Source organism: Rhinolophus sinicus, chromosome 10, assembly GCF_057876585.1.
Source record: "Rhinolophus sinicus isolate RSI-liver-muscle chromosome 10, RSI-T2T, whole genome shotgun sequence".
NCBI lineage: Eukaryota > Metazoa > Chordata > Mammalia > Chiroptera > Rhinolophidae > Rhinolophus > Rhinolophus sinicus.
Genome location: NC_142510.1, coordinates 9,136,987 through 9,158,903, shown reverse-complemented (window position 1 = coordinate 9,158,903; position 21,917 = coordinate 9,136,987). Strand labels below are relative to the sequence as shown.

The following is a 21,917-nucleotide window of genomic DNA, read 5'->3' as shown; positions in this document are numbered from 1 at the left end:
CACCACAAGATGTCCGTTGGTAACTTGTCAGCCTGGAGCCGTCTGGAACCTGTCTCCGAACTCCTAGGAATCCTGAAGGTCTGTTCCTCACAAACCACAGGAATGGGCCGAATTGTGTCTCCATTATGCTCAGCCATCGGTCACCCTTTAATGATGAATATATAAATTGAGCTTCTTTTATTTTTCAAGGCCGTAAAACTGTTTAAAGTAGCTCCTTCTTAGCCTATTCTCACAGATAAACACAAACAAATCATACCACTCTTCTTTAAATTATGCATTAAATACACATCTGAAAAACTTCCCCGTAAAGAGTAGGACTTTGAACATATGGGGTTTTAATTGGACACTAAATCAATTTTCATATCTCTGTTGACGGAATTAAAAAATACATTCCTAGCTTTATTTCAAATGTCTGTCATTGTGACATGATAAAAGATAAGACCCTCCTTCAAACCTCTGTGATTTGGATCCCCGTTGCTTCCACTTACTTTCCAAAATTCATATCTCAGCCCAGGTACCTGTGATAGAGAGATTAAAATGGTTCTCGATGAGCCGAGCACAATGTTCAGATAGCATCGGAGAGTAGAAAGTAGAAACGCAATAGGATTGCTGAGGAAATACGCACGTGTGGTGTGAGCAGAGAAGTGATGGCAGAGAGAGCCTGGGGTGGGGAGAAAACAAAGAAAAGAGCAAGAGGGGAGGGAGAGAGCCTGCATGGTGGGGGAGGCGGAAGTATTTACTTTCTGCCAAGTTCTTTAACTCCAATAGATCATTTAATTCACTCTCTCATTCCAGGAGGTAGGAGCTCCATTCTACAGGTGAGAAAACAGAAATTTAGGAAGGTCATGGGATGAAAGCTAGGATTTGGTCCCAAGTGGTTCTGGCTCCCAAGCATCTGCTTTTTCTCACATGAGGAGGGCTTGATGGTCAGCTCTGTACAATCTTATTGGGGCCACACTTCCCTGGTAGATGACAAAGTACCATTGCTGAATGAGGTGTGGGGTGTTGATGAGTGACAACCTGCTGAGGGTGGCGAGTTTCCTAGTTAAACGCTATAATTTCTCAGGGGGCTCTGGGATAAGATAGCAGAACTATTTCTTGTGAGGAAATGAGCTCTCTGTCCGTGGAGTAATCATGGACAGCCCTCTGGTGCCTCCTCTGGGATATCACCCAGTGAATTAGAAGTCCCTGAAAATACAGTAACGGAAGTGTCTGAGGTCCCATGTTTAGCCACTGGGGAGAAGAAATGCTCTTCAGGTCCCTTTCAGATCAGAGCCCTTCACACATCTCTTAGAACATTTATCTCATTCACCTTCATACTTGGACAGTGAGGAAGTGAGAGAACAATTCTGAGAGTTGAAATCATCCAAAAAAGACCTAGCTGTGAGGAAAAAAACAAACAAAAAACCTGGTTGTGACTTCCAGCCGTGTGACTGTAGGCAAGTTCCTATGCATCTCCCAGACTCAGTTTTCAATCTGTAAAATGGGGGAATAACAGTATTTACCATCTCCTGTGATGCATCTATTATATGTATCCCCCAAATTCATGTTGAAGTCCTAACCTCCAGGACCTCAGGTTGTGACTGTATTTGGAGACAGGGACTGTAAAGAGTCATTAGGTTCCACAAGGTCACGAGGGTGGGCCCTAATCCAATCTGACTCGTGTCCTGAGCAGAAGAGGACACAGTAGACACTGTGGATGCACACACAGAGGAAATATCACGGGAAGTCGCCGTGAGAAATGGCCGTCTGCAAGCCAAGGTGGAGGCCTCCGGAGAAACCGGCCCTCTGGCACCTGGATCTTAGACTCCAGGCTTCAGAACTGTGGAAAAATAAATATCTGTTGTTTAAGCCACACCAGGTATATTTTGTTATGACAGCCCCAGGAGAAGAATTCACCATCATCAATGGTTGTGATGGGAATTCAGGGGTCAAAGTACATAAAGCACCTCGCAGGGTGAAGGCACTTAGTGGCCCCAGCATGTGCCGGTTTGCCTCCGCCCTGCAGTCTGTAGTGGTCTCAGTGCTTCCATAAGCTTCTGGGAACTCCTTGAGAGCTTCTTGTTTCCGTCTTTGTACCCAGGCACAGTCAGGGCTCAGTACATGTTTGCTGACCTGAGCTGCAGATGCGCCGTGCAGTGTGGTTACTTCCTAAAGCACAGGCGCTCTGGCCCTGTCCCTGTTATCAGCCCTCCCGAGTCCCACCCCAATGTCATTTGGATTTTCTCCCCTCATCATGGAACCTCGCTTAGGAGGTCTGAATCGCCTGCGGCAGCCCGTCTCTCATCAACAGCCACCCTCTATTGAGCAGTAAGCATGTCGTAGACACTGGGTTTCTCACAGATTGTCCCATGAAAGTCTCCCAGCAACCCCACAATGTAGTAAGAATATTATCATTTCCACCCCTGTCGATGAGGAAACTGAGGTCCCAAAAGGCTAACTGTCCCAAGTTATCCACCCAGCTAGGAAGTGATGAGTCAAACCTGGGCTGATCTGATGTCAAAATCAGTGTACTTACCACTAATTGAACGTACTTGAAATTTAGATGCCGCGGTTAATGAAAACAACAACAGCAACAACAGTAAGTACCGTCTAGTGATTGCTTGTAATGTGCTAGGCATTGTGATCAATTGTTTACCGGCATTTTCTCCTTTAGTCCTGTCAACAACCCATAGGTAGTTACTATCATCCCCTCCTTCTACAGATGAGGAAACTGAGGCACAGCGGGGTTTGTGACTTGCCCAAAGTTGATAACGAATCGGGGGTGGAACAGAATGTGGCCCTGAGCGCCTCTCTTCTTAATCACTGAGCAGCCACCAGAACCCTGTGCTAGGGGTCCTCGTTTGTTTTAGCACCAGAACCCTTTCTAGGAGAGGCCCAGAGAGGTGGAGAGCATTATCTGGGGATCGCACAGCTGGCGAGTGGCTGAGGGATGACTTTTAGCCCCCAGGACTCCGAATCTTTCTGCTGTCCCTATGTGTGCTTCTCTCACTCTGTTTCTGTTTTTTTTTAACCTTATATCTGCTCCCAGGTGGCCTTGAGGACTTCTCCACCCTGAAAGGTGCAGCCCCCCAGTAAGTGACTGATAGTCAGGCATTCACAGGGGAAGTGGCCTGGAAAGGCCCCAGTGCTCATTTCCTCATTATTTTGATTCTGAGCGCCTGCAAACTGAGGACTCAGCAGCACCGGGATTAGGCAATTCTCTTGCCTCCTGTAATGTACTTTCTCTGAATTGGTTCTTTCGAGACAATTATTTGAGGCCTTCAGATTGTTCCCGCAGGCGAGCTGAGAAAGTCAATCGGCACATCTCCATATTCAGACGCATCTTAGGGTTCCTTTCATCCTGAACTTGGACTCAACCACAGGACGGGAAAGGCAGGCGAAAGGAAAGTTGTTCCTTACACCAGAGCGAGGGTCCAACGATGCCAATCTTCTCTGTAAAAATCATGCATCAGGCCCTTCTGTGCTTCTTCCTATTTTATCCTCCTAAGTCCTAGAGTTCACCTCTGAGATGGACACCATTATTTCCATTTCTTGATTGAGGAAATTGAGGATCATTGAGGTGAAATAAAATTTCCCAGGGAATGGAGCAAGTCTCCAGCTCTTTCCATCTTTCACTCATGTCTCCTTTCTTTGAACTTTCAGAGTATAAATTGCCTCTTTCCTCGTTTCGCACTTACTAAGTGGTAGCCTTACCTTTTATTTAATTGCTCTGGAGAGGCAGCAGAGTTTAGAGGTTAAAAGGATAAGCTTTTGAATCAGACAAATGTGGTTTGAACCCTGGTTCCTTTTTTTGTTAAATACTTAGTTATTTTTATTTTATCGACAATGCAAAAAACCTTTTTACTCTGACCTAAAATATTCATATGTACTGTATTTATTGATTTTTAAATTTTTTCAATTACAGTGGACATCAATGTTATATTAGTTTCAGGTGTACAATGTAGTGATTCGACAGTTATACTTGTTACCTTACGAAGTGAGCACCTCAATAACGCTAGTGCCCATCTACATGCATAGTGATTATAATATTATTGACTATACTCCCTCCATCCCTTATTAGCCATGTAACCTATTAGCTTTTAACCTCTCTGAGCCTGTTTCCTTTTCTGCAAAATGGGGATGAAAAGAGTACTTAACTCCTGGAATTCTTTTGGGGGAGAATAGTGTATTTAAAGTAGTTAGAACAGTTCTCACACGTTGCAAATGCTGAACATGCTTAGCTGACCTTGTTGTTTATGTTGCTGTTGCTCATTTGTGTGGGCCTGGATATGACAAATGCCGAGAGGAAAGCCAGGCATCCGGGTTTGTTATAAAGTTGGCAAATTCTAGCTGTGTGGCTTTGAGTAAGACACTCAAATGCTCTGAGTTTCAGCTTTTATTTAAATTCTGTTCAGTGGGGATATTGAGCTTGGTTCTGCTTGCTTGACAGACTTGTGGGGGCTGAGATGGCACTAAGGACCTTGGACAGCACCCAGCAGCGTGGAGATGTTTACTTCAAGTGCGTATGTTGAATGAATGATGAATAAGGTAATGTTACATAAAAAAAAAAATCCCAAAGAGCTTTATAGGTATAAAGGACTACTAGGTCAATAGTTACCACGCGGAAAGAAGGAAGCTTAGAGGAAATCACCAGGATGAAAGAAAATGAAGGAAGGGCTGAGAAGAGAGTCCTGTCTCCTTGTGGGCCATGATGCTGGTGGTGAAGAGCAGGGGTCTGGAATTACACAGCTGGTGTGAAGCCCCACTTAGCCATTTTCCAACTGTGTCCTTGGATACATTACATAAGCTTTCTGGGTCTCGGTGTCCTCACCTCTAAAAGTGCACCGATATTACCTCTGTCACAGGGCTGGTGAGAGGATTAGTAAGACAAGCGTTTAGCGCACAGCCTGGTACCCAGGAGCTACTTAGTGACACTGCTGTTATCATCACTCTCATGGTTACCGAGCACTGTGCTGGCGGGGGGGGGAGGGGTGCTTAGGAAACTAACCCTTAGGAAGGACCAACTTTTCAGTCGTATTTTATCTCATCCTTACAACAACCCAAGAGGGAGATGCCATGATTATGCTCTGTGTGTTTACACTGAGCATCTTCGGCTCAGAGAAATGAAGTAACTAACTCAACGATGCACACGTGGGAAGTGGTGGAGCCTCAGACTGACCCCAGGTCTGTCTGATGGCGGAGACCTTGGTCCCTGCTCCTCAGTGCAAGGACAGGAGCTTTCACAAGTGGATGAGGAAGGAGGGGAGGCGAAGAGGGAGACAAGACCTGCCGAGCAGCCCGAGCAGAGGCAGCTGCTGGCGCTAGACCTGTGTCAGTGCAAAGGACTTCCATTGCTCCAAGAAACTGCCAGACCTGTGATATTTAAACTGCTTTCCTTTCTTTTCAAGTCTATCAAGGCTTGTACATGTTCTTGACCTTGGGGGGGCTCCTGGAACTCTGAGGAGCACAGCATGAGGCTGACATCTATTCACCCAAGACACGGTCTGGAGATATGTGGTGTCCTCTTTCAATTGGGAACTGGTTCTAGAACCTGTGACTGGGTAATAGGTTTGAAAAAGAAGAGAGGTACCTTGCTTTCCTGAGTGTTACAGAAATCTCGAGTCACTTGGGATTCTCATAGGAGATGCTGGAGGAAAAGGCAAGTGTCCTTGAGACTTATAGTTGGAAGGCAGAAGTATGGAAACAGCTGTGTCTGTTGGGGGCTTAGACAGCTCCGTTGGAGGGTACTGAATATTGTCAAATGTTTTAAGACTAAGACAAGGATTTGAACTGTTCTGTTGAGAATACAAGTAGCAAACTCTTTCTGCCTCCCTTGCTATTGACTTGATATTTTTAACGGATGTAACTTTCTTGGTGATAGGATTTGGGCCTCATGAAGAGACAGTCTGAGATAACCCCTCAGTGTGGGCCAGACTTGCTCTATGAAACCTTTGTAAAAGTTTCCACAGTGCTGTGGTTAAGAGCTTAGATTCTGGGGCTCTGAAGACCTGCTTTCCTACTCACCAGTCATGAGTCCTTAGGCCACATGATTAGCGGCTCTGGGCCTCAGTGACCTCATCTCTAAAATGGGTACAGTGATACATAACTCCTGGGATAATTGTAGGTAAGAAGTGAGAAAGGCATGTGAAATTGTTTAGATTAACACCCGGCATATAGTAAAGTAAACATTAGATGTCAGCTATTGTTATTTATGATACTTTTAAGGGCTCAGTTTAAGGAGTCACAATATATGTGCTCTAATAAAGCTCTGTCATTTGCGTGGCAATGGAAGGGCAAGTTAATTAATTGCTCTGAAACTCAGTCTCCCTGCTTATAAAATGACAACATTAACAACAATAAATATATAATTTGCAGGGCTCTTTTGAACGAAAGGCAAAGTTTATTAAGTGCTTAGGAAACTGCTTGAACCCTAGAAGCATTAAGTACATAATACTATTTTCCTGATTCTCTTGGTCTTGCTGGAGAAGGGGAATTGTCTGCCTCCATGATTTTAGGAAGTACTGAACGCAGGTCAGTAACTCTGCAGAAAATATGAAAGTGACTCGTTTGTGTTCTCAGCATTGTCTGAAGAGCCCAAGAGACCTGGCCCATCCACTGTTTTGGTGGCAGCCACGAGGACATCTGTAAAACACTCAGCATGATCCATTTGCAGTGGGCACCTCAGTGGGGCCCAGGGGAATTGGAAACAGTGCACAGAAGGGTTGGAGAAAGTCCTGTCCATCTTTCCTGCTGTTTCTCAGACATCCCAAGCCCAAGAGTCAATTTTAATGGAAAGGAAAATGCTACCAGGGAATGGAGAGTCCTGTTAAGAGCAAAGCATCAGTATAAATATAGGCTGGGTTTCTATGAGCTCCCTGCCAACTGCTTATGGATAAGGATGTACGTGATGGGGCAACGTATACTTTATCTTTAAGGGGCATGGACCCAGCAGGCTTGCTTCAGTGCAATTATTTCTGAAATACCCTTGAGGATTTTGTCTCTATAGCTCAACATCTCAGTCCTGCAAAGGGTATTGGTAAGACTGTATGTGTGTGGGCTTGTGTGTGTGTAAACTCAGTTCCTTTCAATTCCTGCTCCCTCGAGACTCTCTTCTCTTGGCAGGAGGCCTCACAGGCCACTTGGCAGATGGCTGCTGGTCCTTATCTGCAAAGAGCTGTCAGTCATGAGGCACCTCAGGGTTGACAAGGTTTCACAAGGGCCCTTCTGTCATCTCAGGGCAATCAGATAGCGGAAGGCTTCAGAGCAAAATTTAAAAACCAGGACCAGACTCAGATACATTCTAGGCTCTGTATCTGCCGTACTCCCAGCAATGGCTTGGGTGCCTTCTGCCTCACATGGTAATAACAGCACTACTAATTGTTACAGCACAGCGACTCCCTTCATAACACGGCTACCCCGCTACTGAAGGGACCTCAGCTGCTTTGGAATCGAGCTTATTCAAGTCCAGTACATTCATTACGCTCTGTCCCACACGAGTCTGGGGACAGTGGAAGGGAAGTCAAATTTAAACAAGCTAGGTTCAAGACAGCAGAGCAGAAATTTTAACAGAACAAAATCCCACAGAAGGGGGTGCTAGTATCGGGGATCTGAGACCCCAGGAGGGCGAATGATGTTGCAACAATCATAATGGGGATTATTTACTTGTTGGTTCACTCACGAAACATGTTGACAACATGCCCTTTGCCAAGTCCTGTTCTTGGCACTGGGAGACAGTCAGTCGTCCAACAAGTGAAAGGGAACCAAGCCCAAGTTGGGGGTTTAAACCTGTGACATTTAAGATGAGCATTTACCATCATGACCAGTCTTTCTGCTGCTCGTGTAGTTACTACTACCACTGTTCCTTCTTCCGCCTTCTCCTTCTATCTGGTACCTTCAGGACTAAAGCAATCCATGTTTTTCAAGTAGATTAGTGGCCGGACAAGTCAGTGCAATAGGAAAGAGAAATTGCGTTGTTACTGCTGTACAGATGAGGAAATGCACTAGTGGAAACGTTAGGTAGTCTTACCAGGAGAGGGCAGCAGCTAGTTAGCAAGTAGATAAGAAACCCTGAGGGCCAGGCTAGTGGCTCAGGAGGTTGGAGCCCCGTGCTCCTAAAGCCAAGGTCGCAGGTTCGACTCCCACATGGGCCAGTGAGCTGCGCCCTCTACAGCTAAGATTGTGAACAACAGCTCTCCCTGGAGCTGGGCAGCCATGAGCAGCAGGAGGTTGGCATCAGCTGTCACCGGCTGCTGTGTGCTGCCGCGACTGGTGACCGACTGACTGCCTCAGTCGGGGGAGTGCAAGGCTCATAACACCAGCGTGGGCCAGGGAGCTGTGTCCTACACAACTAGACTGAGAAACAACGGCTTGAACCGGCGTGAGGGGGGTAGGTGGAAAAAAGGGGGGAACATATATATATATTAAAAAAAAAAGAAACCCTGAATTCTCATTAATTCTCATTTCCACTGTTTGAATCACAGCATCACATTTCAGCAATGCCATGATGTATATCTTCTGGGAGGCAGAACTTTTGTCCGATTTGTCCACTGAATGATCCCTTGAGAGGTGCACAGGAGGACTCAGAGAAAATGAGTGAATGGTAAAGAATGAATGAATGAGTGAATGAATGAATGAATGAATGAATGAATGATGAATCTTCCTTACTGACTTGGTTATAATATCAGGAATACTTTACATTTTAATGGAGTCCTCTCTCCTGACCAATCTTTCTCTTTCTCGGCTGGCAAACTGAATGTAACAAACCTGTTCAGAAATAGTCCCCCCAAAATTGACTATTAAAATGAAAAGATTTTGGAATTCGGCCTACGTCCGTATCATTAAAAGTCCATATCACAAGTTTGTACGTTCAGATTCAAGGTTCAAACACTGATTGAAGGGCGACGGGGTGGCTCAGTTGGTTACAGCGCGAGCTCTGGGCAACGGGGCTGCCAGTTCGATTCCCACATGGGCCAGCGAGCTGCGCCCTCTACAACTAGAATGAAGGCAACGAGCTGCCCCTGAGCTGCAGCTGAGCTCCCGGGTGGCCAGATGGCTCAGTTGGTTGGAGCGCGTCCTCTCAACCACAAGGTTGCCTGTTCCCCTTCCCCAATTAAACAAACAAACAAAAAGGGGCGGGGGATTGAAATCTAGTCTCCCTCCTGCCACCTCTTGCCTCCAGCCCCTACCCTGACTGTTCATATTCAGTGGTGGTAAAAATCAATGTGGAAGTAGCATTTGTTTCCTAGATCAGCCTGTCTAAAAAGACTAGTTAGGAAATCAAGCTGTGCTAAGAATGGGTCAGCTATAGCTCCATAAATGATACACTACGCTCTTTAGGCAAAAAATACTATGTTTCCCTCCTGTATTTAAGAATATTTAGGCATAGAAAGGAGACAGGATCGTGCAATAAAAAGGGAACAGACTTCGGAGTCAGGGAGACCTGGGTTAAAATCTCCATGTTCAGAACTTGGACAAGGCTTTACCTTCTCTGGGCCTCAAGTTCTTTAATTTTCAAGCAGAACCACTAGTTCCTACATGTTAGGCATGTGGTGGGATTTATGCAGGGCACCTTAAAAATTCCAAGCCCAATGTTAGGTGTATATTAGGCCGTTCAATCCATGTAAGTTTCCTTCCTCCTTGGAGAATCATTTACATAATGGAGGGGAAGGAACTTCTCAAACTGGGAAACCCTATTATTCCTCAGGGAGGGGCATCTCTCTGGGCCCTCATCTCCTGGTATTTCCTTACACAATCCTGGGTTTCAGCCACGTGGATCCACTTAGGTTCCAAATACATCACACTTCCCCCTTTCCATCTATCGTATTATCTCCATGATTCAAGACCCAGCTTGGTTCCCCAACAACCTTTCTCCGTCCAGCTACTCCCTGTTGCAATAGAGTTGATTTCATTTTCTTCTTTGAGCTCCCCGCCAAACCCGTAATTCACCTCACCGTGTCTTATCACTTAGTATTACATTTACTTGCTGCTGTTCCTTTCTGCTCCAAAAGGAGTATCAGCTCACCCAGGACAGAGTCTCTCTGATTTAACCCGTATCCCGGCAGCGAGCATACAATTGGAGTTCTAGAAATATTTCCTGAATTAACACATATGGTGGTGTTATTACTATTATTAGAACAATAAGAATTTTCTCCAAACTGAAAACAACAAAGCAATATTACAGTAGATGCAATAGAACGGGAGCCTGAATATTATTATGAAATCCATTGCCAGTGGGCCAGTTCCTAACCTTATCCTAAGGATGGAGGGGTTGAATGTCGTCATTAGTTTCCGTCCTCTGAACTAATTGTGCCCACCCTCGTCCTCTCAGTAGACACACACATTGTTAAATGAACCTATAGGGTTCATATGAACTTTCTGGCCAACAAGATAGCCACGTACAGAGAAACCAGAAACAAAAGTAAAAGGCTGACTGGGAAATCTACTAAGATGGATGAACACATTTCAGAACCTTATGCCCAAACAAGGCTTGAGTCATTCCTCATTCCTCCTTGGCCAGTCTAGTCTGGCTTCTGTGTCCGCCATCCCAGGAGAAGTGCCCTCACTGAGCCACCTGTGCCCTCCTTCCTGAGAAACTGCACGGTCTTCGCATCCGTACAGGAGCCAATCAGGGCCCTGCATATGGAGGCTGAGAGACACTCCTACTCCACTCTCACTGCGGGTACAATCCTGAACAAGCTCCTTCACCCGTCTAAACCTCAGTTACTTCCGTTGTCAGGTTAAGACTGGAGTTGTGCCTAATTCAAACATAAAAAGAAATAATCCTCGCAAGGATCACAGCACCTGCCCAGCATAAGAGCATTCAATAAAAGTATTATTGCCAGGCCGGCCCAGTGGCTCAGGCGGTTAGAGCTCCATGCTCCTAACTCCAAAGACTGCCGGTTCGATTCCCACATGGGCCAGTGGGCGCTCAACCACAAGGTTGCTGGCTCGATTCCTCGAGTCCCGCAAGGGAAGGTGGGCTCCGCCCTCTGCAACTAAGATTGAACAGGGCACCTTGAGCTGAGCTGCCTCCTGGATGGCTCAGTTGGTTGGAGCGTGTCCTCTCAACCACAAGGTTGCCGGTTCGACTCCTCGACTCCCGCAAGGGATGGTGGGCTGTGCCCCCTGCAACTAGCAACGGCAACTGAACCTGGAGCTGAGCTGCGCCCTCCACAACTAAGATTGAAAGGACAACAACTTGACATGGAAAAAAGTCCTGGAAGTACACACTGTTCCCCAATAAAGTCCTGTTCCCCTTCCCCAATAAAATCTCAAATAAATAAATAAATAAATAAATAAAATAAAATGAAAGATTGGTAACCTTTAAAAGAAAAAAAGTATTATTGCCACATTTTCCTGGTGTGTGACTGATACCAACAGCTTATTTCTTAGACTGGTTTTCTGGCCTCCCCTCTTTTGCTCTTTCCCTAGAAACTGGGCTTCCCCAGGGTTCTCTCACAGGCTCCCTTTCCATTTCAAGCTATGCATTCTTCCAAGGAAGGCTCATCTACCACCAGAACCTCAGGTATCATTTTTGTGCTGAGGGCTTCCCTTCTTTTATGTCTCTAGCCTAGGTTTTCCCCCTGACCTCCATACTCAAACTACATGACATCTTCTGGACCTCTCCCAGGGACCTCAGACTCAGTCTGCCCCAGAGGCGTACATAGCCTTCTTCTGAAATCTGACTTTTCAAGGTCAACAATCTTGTGATCCACCCAGGTGCTTAAGCCAGAGCGTCCCCCACTTGCCCAGTGAACCATTCATTGTGTCCCGCTGTTTCAGACCATCCGCTCCCACTGCATCATCACCCTTTCTGGTCACTGTGTTTCCCCGAAAATAAGCCCTAGCCAGACCATCAGCTCTAATGCGTCCTTTGGAGCAAACATTAATATAAGATCCGGTATTATATTATATTATATTATATTATATTATATTATATTATATTATATTAATACCGGTCTTCTTAATGTAAGACCGGGTCTTATATTAATTTTTGCTCCAAAAGATGCATTGGAGCTGATGTTCTGGCGAGGTCTTATTTTTGGGGACACAGGGCAGACGTCTCCAGTTGCTTCCTAATTGGTCTCCTTGCTGCCACCCTTGCCCACCTCCACTTCAGCTCCCAGCTGGGGTGATCTTTTAGTAACAAACATCAGATCATGCCATTTGCTTGCCTACAACACATCAATAACCTCTTTTTTTTTTTTTAAAGATTTTATTGGGGAAGGGGAACAGGACTTTATTGGGGAACAGTGTGTACTTCCAGGCCTTTTTTCCAAGTCAAATTGTTGTCCTTTCAGTCTTAGTTGTGGAGGGTGCAGCTCAGCTCCAGGTCCAGTTGCCATTGCTAGTTGCAGGGGGCACAGCCCACCATCCCTTGCAGGAGTTGAGGAATTGAACTGGCAACCTTGTGGTTGAGAGCCCTGCGCTCCAACCAACTGAGCCATCCGGGAGGCAGCTCAGCTCAAGGTGCCGTGTTCAATCTTAGTTGCAGGGGGCAGAGCCCACCGTCCCTTGTGGGACTCCAGGAGTTGAACCGACACCCTGTGGCTGAGAGCCCAGTGGCCCATGTGGGGATCGAACCAGCAGCCTCTGGAGTTAGGGTGCGCACGGAGCTCCAACCGCCGGAGCCACCGGGCCGGCCCCAATGACCTCTTTATTCTGAGCGTAAGATCCCAGCTCCTGAGTATGGCGTAATGGACGCTGTGGCGTGCTGCCCCACACGCCTGCAAGACCAAGGCCTTCGTTCTTCCACCTGCTGGGAGTGTTGGCTGCTGGGAGCACACAGCTGAGTCCCTCCATAAGACAGGGCACTGCCTTGTCCAAGGTTATGGCCCTCAGCAGGGGAAGACCCCACCCAGTGACCGGTAGTGTGGAGGTACAAAGGTCTGGCTCCCTTGCTCCCATTTTGAACAGCTCCAGCGCCCCGTGTGGGGTCAGCTGAGGTCTGTCGTGACTGCATTGCTGTTCCCCTGCTCCCCCCTCCCTTCTGGCTCCCCTCTCTTCCTCCCAGGTGTTGTACTGACAGCACTCCCCAATTAACCTCCTGCATGCAAATCTCTGCTCAGAGTCTGTTTCCTGGGGAAGCTGATCCATGACATGAGGATTCCATGATCCAGGTACAGCACCACACCTGGCGTAAAGGAGGCGTCAGTGACTTCCAGGGGTGGACTCGCTGGTTGGCTGGCTGGGGCAACATGCACGCACATGAAGTGAGGTGCAGAAGTCTCTGTCACACGATCAGCACGGCTTTCATTCAGGGGCTCTCAGGGGCACGGGTAGAGGACACGCAGGGCAGTCAGTGGGCAACGCAGACCCATGTAGATGTTTCCCTCAGTAACGATGGGAACTTGCGATCCAGGTAGCACAGGGGACAGTCAGAGGAGCCTGCCAGTGGTTTTCTCTTAGTGTTAATGCTTCGTCAGCAGGACATTTCCCTCTCAATTGATTTTTGTGTACTCTTACTCTGCCGAGCCAGGAACAAAAAAGAAAAATCAAAATTTCAGAATGTGCATTTCTTCTGCAACCAATGCAGCTCTTGCTGAATTTCACCTTTTTAAGTGACTTGCTGTGGGAACAGCAAGGGCAGATTGCTGGCATGATTCTTTAGGGAATTTTGGTACTAAGCCCATCCCATCAAGCGAAGGCAAAGGGCAAGAGTAAGAGAATCCTGAGCTTTGCTCACAAACCTAGAGTGTGCTATGTTCTACCTTATCTCCAGGCCTTTGCACGTGCCATGATGTCTGCCTACATCAACCACTCCTGCTTTATCTAGATGCATAACTCCTGCTTGTGCTTTGGGAGTCATCCCAGACATAACCTCCTATAGGATGTCTTCCCTGAGTCCCCTGAAGGATTATATACTCTTTCTCTGCTGACCACAACAAATTGTCCAGTAACTTCTTATTTCTCTCTTTGCTTTGGCCACTAGGAAGCTCAGAGTTCCATTTGTAGGTTACCAGTAACCTGTTAAATACAGAGGGTGCCAAAAAAATGTATACACATTTTAAGAAAAAAAAAAAAACTGTATTAAAATTGTAATACTCGATATGTACTGATAACAAAAGATGAATACAAGTCATGCGTATACAATTTTTTTGGGCACGCTGGTATTTTTGAGGAGCTACTATCTGCCAGGCATTTGAGGCAGTGAAATGAAAAGATGTCACTGTCTTCTCTTCATAAAGTTACAAACCAGTAGGGAAAACAGATAAGTAGAATGTCAATTATAATACACTATGATCATTAAAAAACCCTCTGCTGAAAAATATGATTAGAGTCAATATAAGATTACAACTTTATGTTAGTGAGTAAATTAGTGGAAATGAAAAGTAAATGTAAGCAAAAGAAGAGGAAGTCAGAAGTAAGATTAGTGTGCATAACACATACACAGAGGGTGCCAAAAAATGTATACACATTATAAGGAAAAAATGTATTAAAATTGTAATAATATATACCAATAACAAAAGATGAATACAAGTCATGTGTATACATTTTTTTTTTTGGCATCCCCGGTATCTCATTGAAGAGACAGCCCTTCAAGTTAGCTGTGACTAGGCCATTTGTTGACTTGGTGGGACCAGGTCTAAATCCCCCCAATACATAAGACACTGAACAGAATCCTCTAACTTCTTTTTGAAGGTTAAAGTGCCTTTGCACCTTCCCCATGAAGGGGTATAGTCATTTCTGTTTATTTAGCAGGACTATAGGACGCAATGATATAAAGATATTCATACTCCTGACACGATCACATCCGGTATAGACAATAACCATCATCCTCACCTTACAGAGGAAGGACGTGAGGCTCAGAGAGGTGAAGGAACTTGCTCAAAGTCACTCAGCTGAGGAGGAACCAGAATCCCAGCCTCACCCCAAAGCCCACTCTACGTCTTTCCCTACATCCTTCTTTCCAAGGTGCTCTCTTATGATCTTTGTCTCCTTTTGGAAGGAACTCCACTGCAGAGTCTCCACAGGGAGCACACGCAGCGGGGTAGTTTTATTGCAGGGAGGTTTTTTGACCAGTGATTTCTCCGGAATGGCAGGAGTGTGTATCTGGAGCAATGGTTCTCAACCAAGGGCAAGGTTGCTCCCCAGGGGACACTTGGTAATGTCTGGAGACACTTTTGTTTGTAATGACTGGTGTCTGTGCGCTCTCTCGCGCTCTACTGCCATCTAGTGGGTGGAAGTCAGAGATGTTGCTAAACATCCCACATGCATAGGAAGCCCTGGTAACCGCGAACTATCTGACTCAAGATGTTAATAGTACTGAGCTTCAGGAATTCTGATGGAGAGAGATTCCTCCCCTTGCCTGACCCATGAGCAGCCTCTCCCCGCCATGCCTCTTCTCTGTGTCTGCAGAGGAGCCTGGACAGCCAGGGGGACTGTCCCTTGTTCCAATCCAGCACCTCTGCTTCCAGAGAGGTCAATGAAGGTAGAGGGACAAATAGGAATGAAAACACGGACAGAAAAAGCTCCCGGAGGAAATCCAGGACTCTGGGGCCCTTTCAAGCTGACCCACTACTGACTCATTCCTTCCTTTTATCTCCAAAGGCGCAGATATAAGCCACATTGATTGGTATGGAACTGCATTCGATTTGAGGAGGGAAAGATCATTTTTCACGGGCAGCTCTTGGGGTCAATGCTGGCGCAGAATTTCTGCCACCTTGGAGATATATGAGTCAAGTTACTAAGAAATAAAACTGGACATTCCACAAGTAATCATCGTGTAGGGTCTGGGGAGATTCCCTTTGTCTGGTGTTCTTGAATTCCGTCCCCCCATTTTGCTGTATGTGATTTATTAAACTAGTGTTAATCAACTGTTTAATAACTCTATGTGCCAGGCATTACGCGAAGGGCTTTGTGAGTATAATCTCAGTGGACCTGAATACCAGCTGATGAAGTGGGCCCCACCGCTACCTTTACTTTATAGGTGAGGAGACTGAGCCTGAGAGCAGGTAAGCAGTTTCTCCAAGCTCACCGCGTAAATAAGGTGTACGGCTGAGATCTGACACTGCTTCTGATGAACTCCAGTGACCAAGCTCTTAACTGGCGTCTAAAAGGCTGAATCTGGCACTTGAATATGTTTGCTTGACCTGTACCATGTTTAAAAAAAATTTTTTTTGCCAATAGTTAAAAAATTTAAGATTTTACAAAAATTTGATCTTTTCACTCTTCTTAAAAAATAGGAGTATCTGGGCCGGCCCGGTGGCTCAGGCGGTTGGAGCTCCATGCTCCTAATGTCGAAGGCTGCCAGTTCGATTCCCACATGGGCCAGTGGGCTCTCAACCACAACGTTGCCGGTTCGACTCCCACAAGGGGTGATGGGCTGTGCCCCCTGCAAATAACAATGGCAACTGGACCTGGAGCTGAACTGTGCCCTCCACAACTACGATTGAAAGGACAACTTGACTTGGGAAAAATCCTGGAAGTACACACTCTTTCCCCAATAATAATAATAAAAAAGATATCTGGTAATGCTGCAAATTCTCACCTGGCAACAATTGGCTGACGCTGAGTAATAGCTACCCTTTTTGGATAGTGCTGTCACTCATTTATGTGACTTGCTTGGCTCCTGTAGGTAACTGAGGTTTTGACCTTTGGTCAAAACCACTCTGGCACGTGAGGAGTGAGAGAAGAGAGAACAATGCCCACATGTGTTATGAACATTATTCCCTTTGAATCCTCTACTCGTGGGCAATATGACCCAATCTGACCTTGAACTTGACCAGCTCCTCCTTGGGCCACAAGGATGTGAGACTTCACTGCCCATCACTGTGCCCTGAGGTGTGTAGAAAAGGCAGGAATCAGGACCTCCTTACAAGCCAGTGAAAAGGCTCAGGCCTTCTCTCTAAATCCTTTAGCTCTTCAAAGTCCCAAATTTCAGAATTCCTACAGGTATTATTACGCTACTTGTCAGGTCTGGGTCAGCCCCCCTGACTATCAGCCATAATTCTGGTGCCCAGAGGGAGCAAAACCAGGTTCAAGCGCCCTCCTTTGCAGAGTTCTGACTTAACAAGGCTTATTTATGTCTCCATGTGCTACAGCTTACAATAGCATTGTCTTTCCCACACATAAATAATGTATAAATCGTATTAAGTCGCTGCGCAGGCTTTCCAGTCCTTGGGGAGGCAGAAGGACAAAGAAATCAACCTTACACAGATGCTTCGTGTATGTACATCTCTACCTTTCTTGAATTAAATGTGGCGTTCGGCCCACTCTTGGAGAGAAGTCCCAAAGGAATGTTTTTACATACTGTCATGGATTCAACATGGTTGCCAGTTAAAGCCCATGAACTCACTGCTGGATGGTGATGACGGTGATGGTGATGATGATGATGATGGTGGTGATGATGGTGACGCTGATGATGGTGATGATGATGACGATAGCATCTCCACTGAGAGTACCTGTTACCTACTGTGTTGGATGCTTTACATGTATCATCTCCAATCTTCATAACAAGCCTTTGAAGTTGGCATTATTATTTACATTTTGCGGATGAGAAAACTGAGGCTCTGAGCGCTTACATGCTTGAGGTCACAAGCTAGAAAAGTCACAGCTGGTGAAGTTCAAAGGTAGTTTTATTTGCGTTTCAAAACTTCCGCCCGGCCACAGATGTCAATTCTCCAGCAATTTAAACTATCGGGGCTACCCAAGAGTACAATTTGGAAGAGATCCATCTGCCCCATTTCCTAGTTATCCAGTGAAAATCCGTGGGAGACTTCAAGCTGTCATCATTGCATAAGTTTTAAGTTGAGCAGCTTCAAGAAGTGGAGGTTTGAGAACTCATTTAGAATGGACATGGGGAATTCAGAGCAATGAGTGGTGGTGGGCCACTTACCCCCTTCCGAGATGACCCCTGACAATGCATGAGCCCCTCTCTCTGAGGTTCCCTTAATTAGGCAAAGCACAGAGAACATGGTCTCAGAATTGCTAAATGGGTTAGTGGCTGCCCTGTAATAAGGAATGTTAACCTTTTATCCAGAGGAGCTCAATTAGCATGAGTCAACCAGTGGTTAATAATAATAATAAAAGGGAATGATTACTGGATGAAAGGTTTTTATTTTCATTTCACAGGAATCATTTGTTAAATGTGAAGCGGCTTTTATCTTTCACTGAAGAGAGAAGGAAGGCCCAGGATGTATCTCGAAGGCCTTAGTGACATGATGACAGGGAAGGGGCACTGAGGAGGGCGCTTTCTGGATAGTTTTCTTTGAGGCTTAGGATGGAAACAGGTGCTAAATGGATCCTTCTTCCTCTCTTTCCTCTTCCCGTCGTTTTCTCCACCTTACACTTTGCCCACTCTCTCCAGGGGCCTGATCACACACAAGGAGTCATGACTCCTGAATGCTCAACAGACTGTCAAAGGACTGAGTCGCATGGTCTAAAGAGTGAGAGCAAAAGACTAAGAGGCTTTCATTGGTCCCAGATGAGTCAGGGGCAGAGCTGACAGTAGGCAGAGGGACAGGTATGCCTAATGCCTTCTGACCTCAGGCCGTGGGGAGCAAAAGGGACTCCCTTTCCTGACCACCTACTCTATGCTGGGCACTAGGTGTTTTAGACATTTGACGTGGCTCACCCAACAACCCCGTGGGGCAAGGTGTTATCATCTCTAATTTACAGAGAAGAAAACTTCTTTGTCCCCTGTATCACAGCTGATGAGAAGTGGAGCTGATTTCAAATTTCGGTCTATCCTGAGACTTGGTTCCCTTGAGCCTTTCAAAGGATACCTTTGGCTACGGGTGTGCCCTGTTGTAGCCAGTGATTCTGTTTCTCTACAGAAGGCAAGAAGGAGTTTAAGGGGCAAACTGGATGGGAGAAAAGAGTGAGAAGCTCTGAGAGAAGATGTGAAAGGAGACATAACTGATCTGTATGTATCCTGTGTCAACTCCTGACTTTGTCATGAGCAGACTCGTGCTAAGCGCTGGTAGATACAGTTCCTGCTTAGTATTTACCATCCCGTGATGCTAGTGTTATATCCTTGTGACACATGAGAATAATGAAGCAGAGAATTGAAAGGACTTGCACAGATCACACAGCTATTAAGTAGTAGAATTGGGATTTGAACACAGATGACCCGTCTCCAAAGCTCATAGTCTCATTATTTCATGTTCTCTACTCTGTGACAAAGACACCTGGCTCTTCCATTGGCAGTGTCCCCACAGCAGTTCTGGGCAGAGTCTAGGCATATGGTCTCCCCTCCATACGTGTCTGTGTCCTAATTTCCCTTCTTTAAAGGACACCAGTCATATTTGATTAGTGTCCCCTCTAATGACCTCATTTTAACAAAATTACGTCTTTAAAGACACTATATCCAAACACAGTCACATCTGGAGTGCTGGCAACTAGGACTTCAACATATGAATTTGGTGGGAGGGGGACACAACTCAGCCCATAACAACCAGCAAATATACTTTTAAGATTTGCATACTATACTGTATGCACATTTCCATCAATCAAAAGGAAAAAAAAACTGAGAACAAAGATCAAAGTTAACGATGTGTGTGCTCAAGTATTTAGAAGGCAGTACACTGAGCTTTGCCTGCTGACTGGGTCATAGAGGGACCTTCTCACTGAACCCACAACACGGTGGAAGGGGTGAGGGAGCGCTCTGGGCTCTTACGTAAGGGCACTAATCTCATTCATGAGGCCCCACCCTCATGACCGAATCACCTCCCAAGAGCTTCACTTCCTAATGGCGTCCCATTGGAGGTTAGGATTTCAGCATTCGGATTTTGGGGGGACACAAGCATTGAGTCCATAACAGTCCCCATTCTCATGAAGCTTGCATTTTGGAGTGTTCCATTCGCGGTTGTGATTTCCAGGGATGCACACAGTGGGCACACCCACCTATGAGCTGCTCAGCCTTACCTTGACCTCCATGCGTACCATGCCTTTCACACTTAGCTGCTTAATGCTCCAGCCCCACACATCACATTTAGCTGCTCAGTGAACACAGGCTTTCTGCCTCCACTTGGATGATGAATGCCACAGCAGCCCCTTGTTGTGCAAAGATAAATCACTCCAGGTCCAAGTGGTAAACCACAGAAATAACAGCAATTTATATATACCCCAGGAGTCCCTTGTGAGAACTCCTTCACTATTTATGATGTGTAGTGATGAAAGTTAAAAGCATGGATGGGAGTGGCAGCTTTATTTTATTACCATCTGCACACCACAAAAGAAACCCAAATGGAAATGCTCGTTGGGAAGCCAGTTTGTTAGGAAACCCTCATGACCCAGAATTTATCATGGGAAAAAAAAATACACATCCACACAAAGCTATAGTCATATTTTCAATCCTGGCTGAATGTTTCTGAATTGGAACAAAGGGATTTTTCAATATTCTTAAACGACTTCTAGGCTTACGGTCCAAATCCTGATGAGCAAAATGTTGCACTAATTCAAGTCACAATAATAGAAAATAAATAATCATTCTGCCAGTGTTTGTCCAGGGGGTTTGGGAAACTTGGACTGAGATGGAAAAAACAAATTTTTTTTTCCATCATGACGTAGAAAGAATTTTTCTTGTGGTGTCATAACCTGTGGGTTTGAATTCTAATTTTTACTAGGTGAACTTAGACAAGTCACTTTAACCCTTTAAATCTCAGTTTTTTAAAATCTATAAGATGACAATAAAACTAGCCATTCAGAATATTCTAAGAACTTGAAACAAAGCAAGGAAAATACTTAACATATCCTTAATATTTAGTTTGGCTCATAGTTTGTGTTCAGAAAACAGCAGCAATGATGATGATGATGGTGATGATAATGATGATGGTGACGGTGGTGATGATGGTGATGATGATGGTGATGATGATGATGTGGTGGTGATGATGGTGATGATGATGATGGTGATGATGATGGCGATGATGGTGATGATGATGATGGTGATGGTGATGATGATGGTGATGATGGTGACAGTGATGACATATACAATGGCAATACTGACAATTACAGCAATAATTGGATGAAGAAAAGCAGGGAGACACACAGTCAAATCTGCCTACAGCAAACAAAGAATTAAATGGCATGAAATCAACCAGGGTACTTTGGATGTGGAAACTGTTTAAAGGCTTGAGTTTAGGCTGAAGAAAACCAACAGAATGAGAACCATCTGATAGCTGGGGTGCCCATGGTTTCTCCTTAATCAATTGTTAGTCTGGTTCATCCAAAGAGTCTGCGATCAATTAGAGATGCCTGCCATGGATTTGGACCAGAGGTGCAGTAACGTATGTGAATTTACGGACTCTGGTGAAAGAATTTCAGCTGGAGTTCTAATACTGAGCACTTACAAGCTTTAATATTATTTGGGTGTGTCTACCTCATTAGTTTTGATAGCAGGGATCAAAACAATATTTATTGCTTATTAATAGAAATATTAATAACAATGTATTAAATTTGTTAACATTAATAATTAGAAATATTAGTGATTATAATTATTAAAATATTTATTCCCCTTTTATCTCCAGCACACAGACAACTCTTACATGCCCAATGGATGTTTGTTGAATCAAATAAAAACTGTCTTTGCAATTAGGATTAGTTAGTATTTATAACATTGTGTTCTGTTTGGAGTGGCATATGTTAAGAACAAGTTTAGAACACTTCCATCCCTATGCAACTCTCTCCTCAAAGGGTGAATAAGGGGAAACGAACAAGCTACTCTGTAAAAAATTACGTGGAGCCTCTCTTGTCACTTGCTCTATAGAAATGAATCTTTGTAAAGCCTTGGTAAAAGTTGTTCCAGCTATAACTTAATGACTGGGTTTGTGATTCACCTTCCAAAGATGTTTGTTTACTTCTCCAAGAGCCACCTTTGTTCTAGGCCAAGTTTGGCTCAAACGGGAAATAGTCACTAAGATTTTACATGCGATGTCACAAGCTTCCCCAATCTCTTTCCAATTCGAGGCAATCCAAGGGGAGAAATGTTTATGATG

General features: G+C 45.2%; 1 long non-coding RNA gene across 1 annotated transcript in view; it reads right to left on the bottom strand.

Annotated features, from left to right (window-relative positions):
* Positions 1-20,055, bottom strand: part of LOC148756833 (uncharacterized) — a 47,650-nt gene extending 27,595 nt beyond the window's left edge. Inside the window, exon 1 of the long non-coding RNA XR_016022566.1 lies at positions 19,849-20,055. This is a non-coding gene — a long non-coding RNA (uncharacterized LOC148756833). The remainder of the gene's footprint in view (positions 1-19,848) is intronic.
* Positions 20,056-21,917: the final 1,862 nt, after the last annotated feature.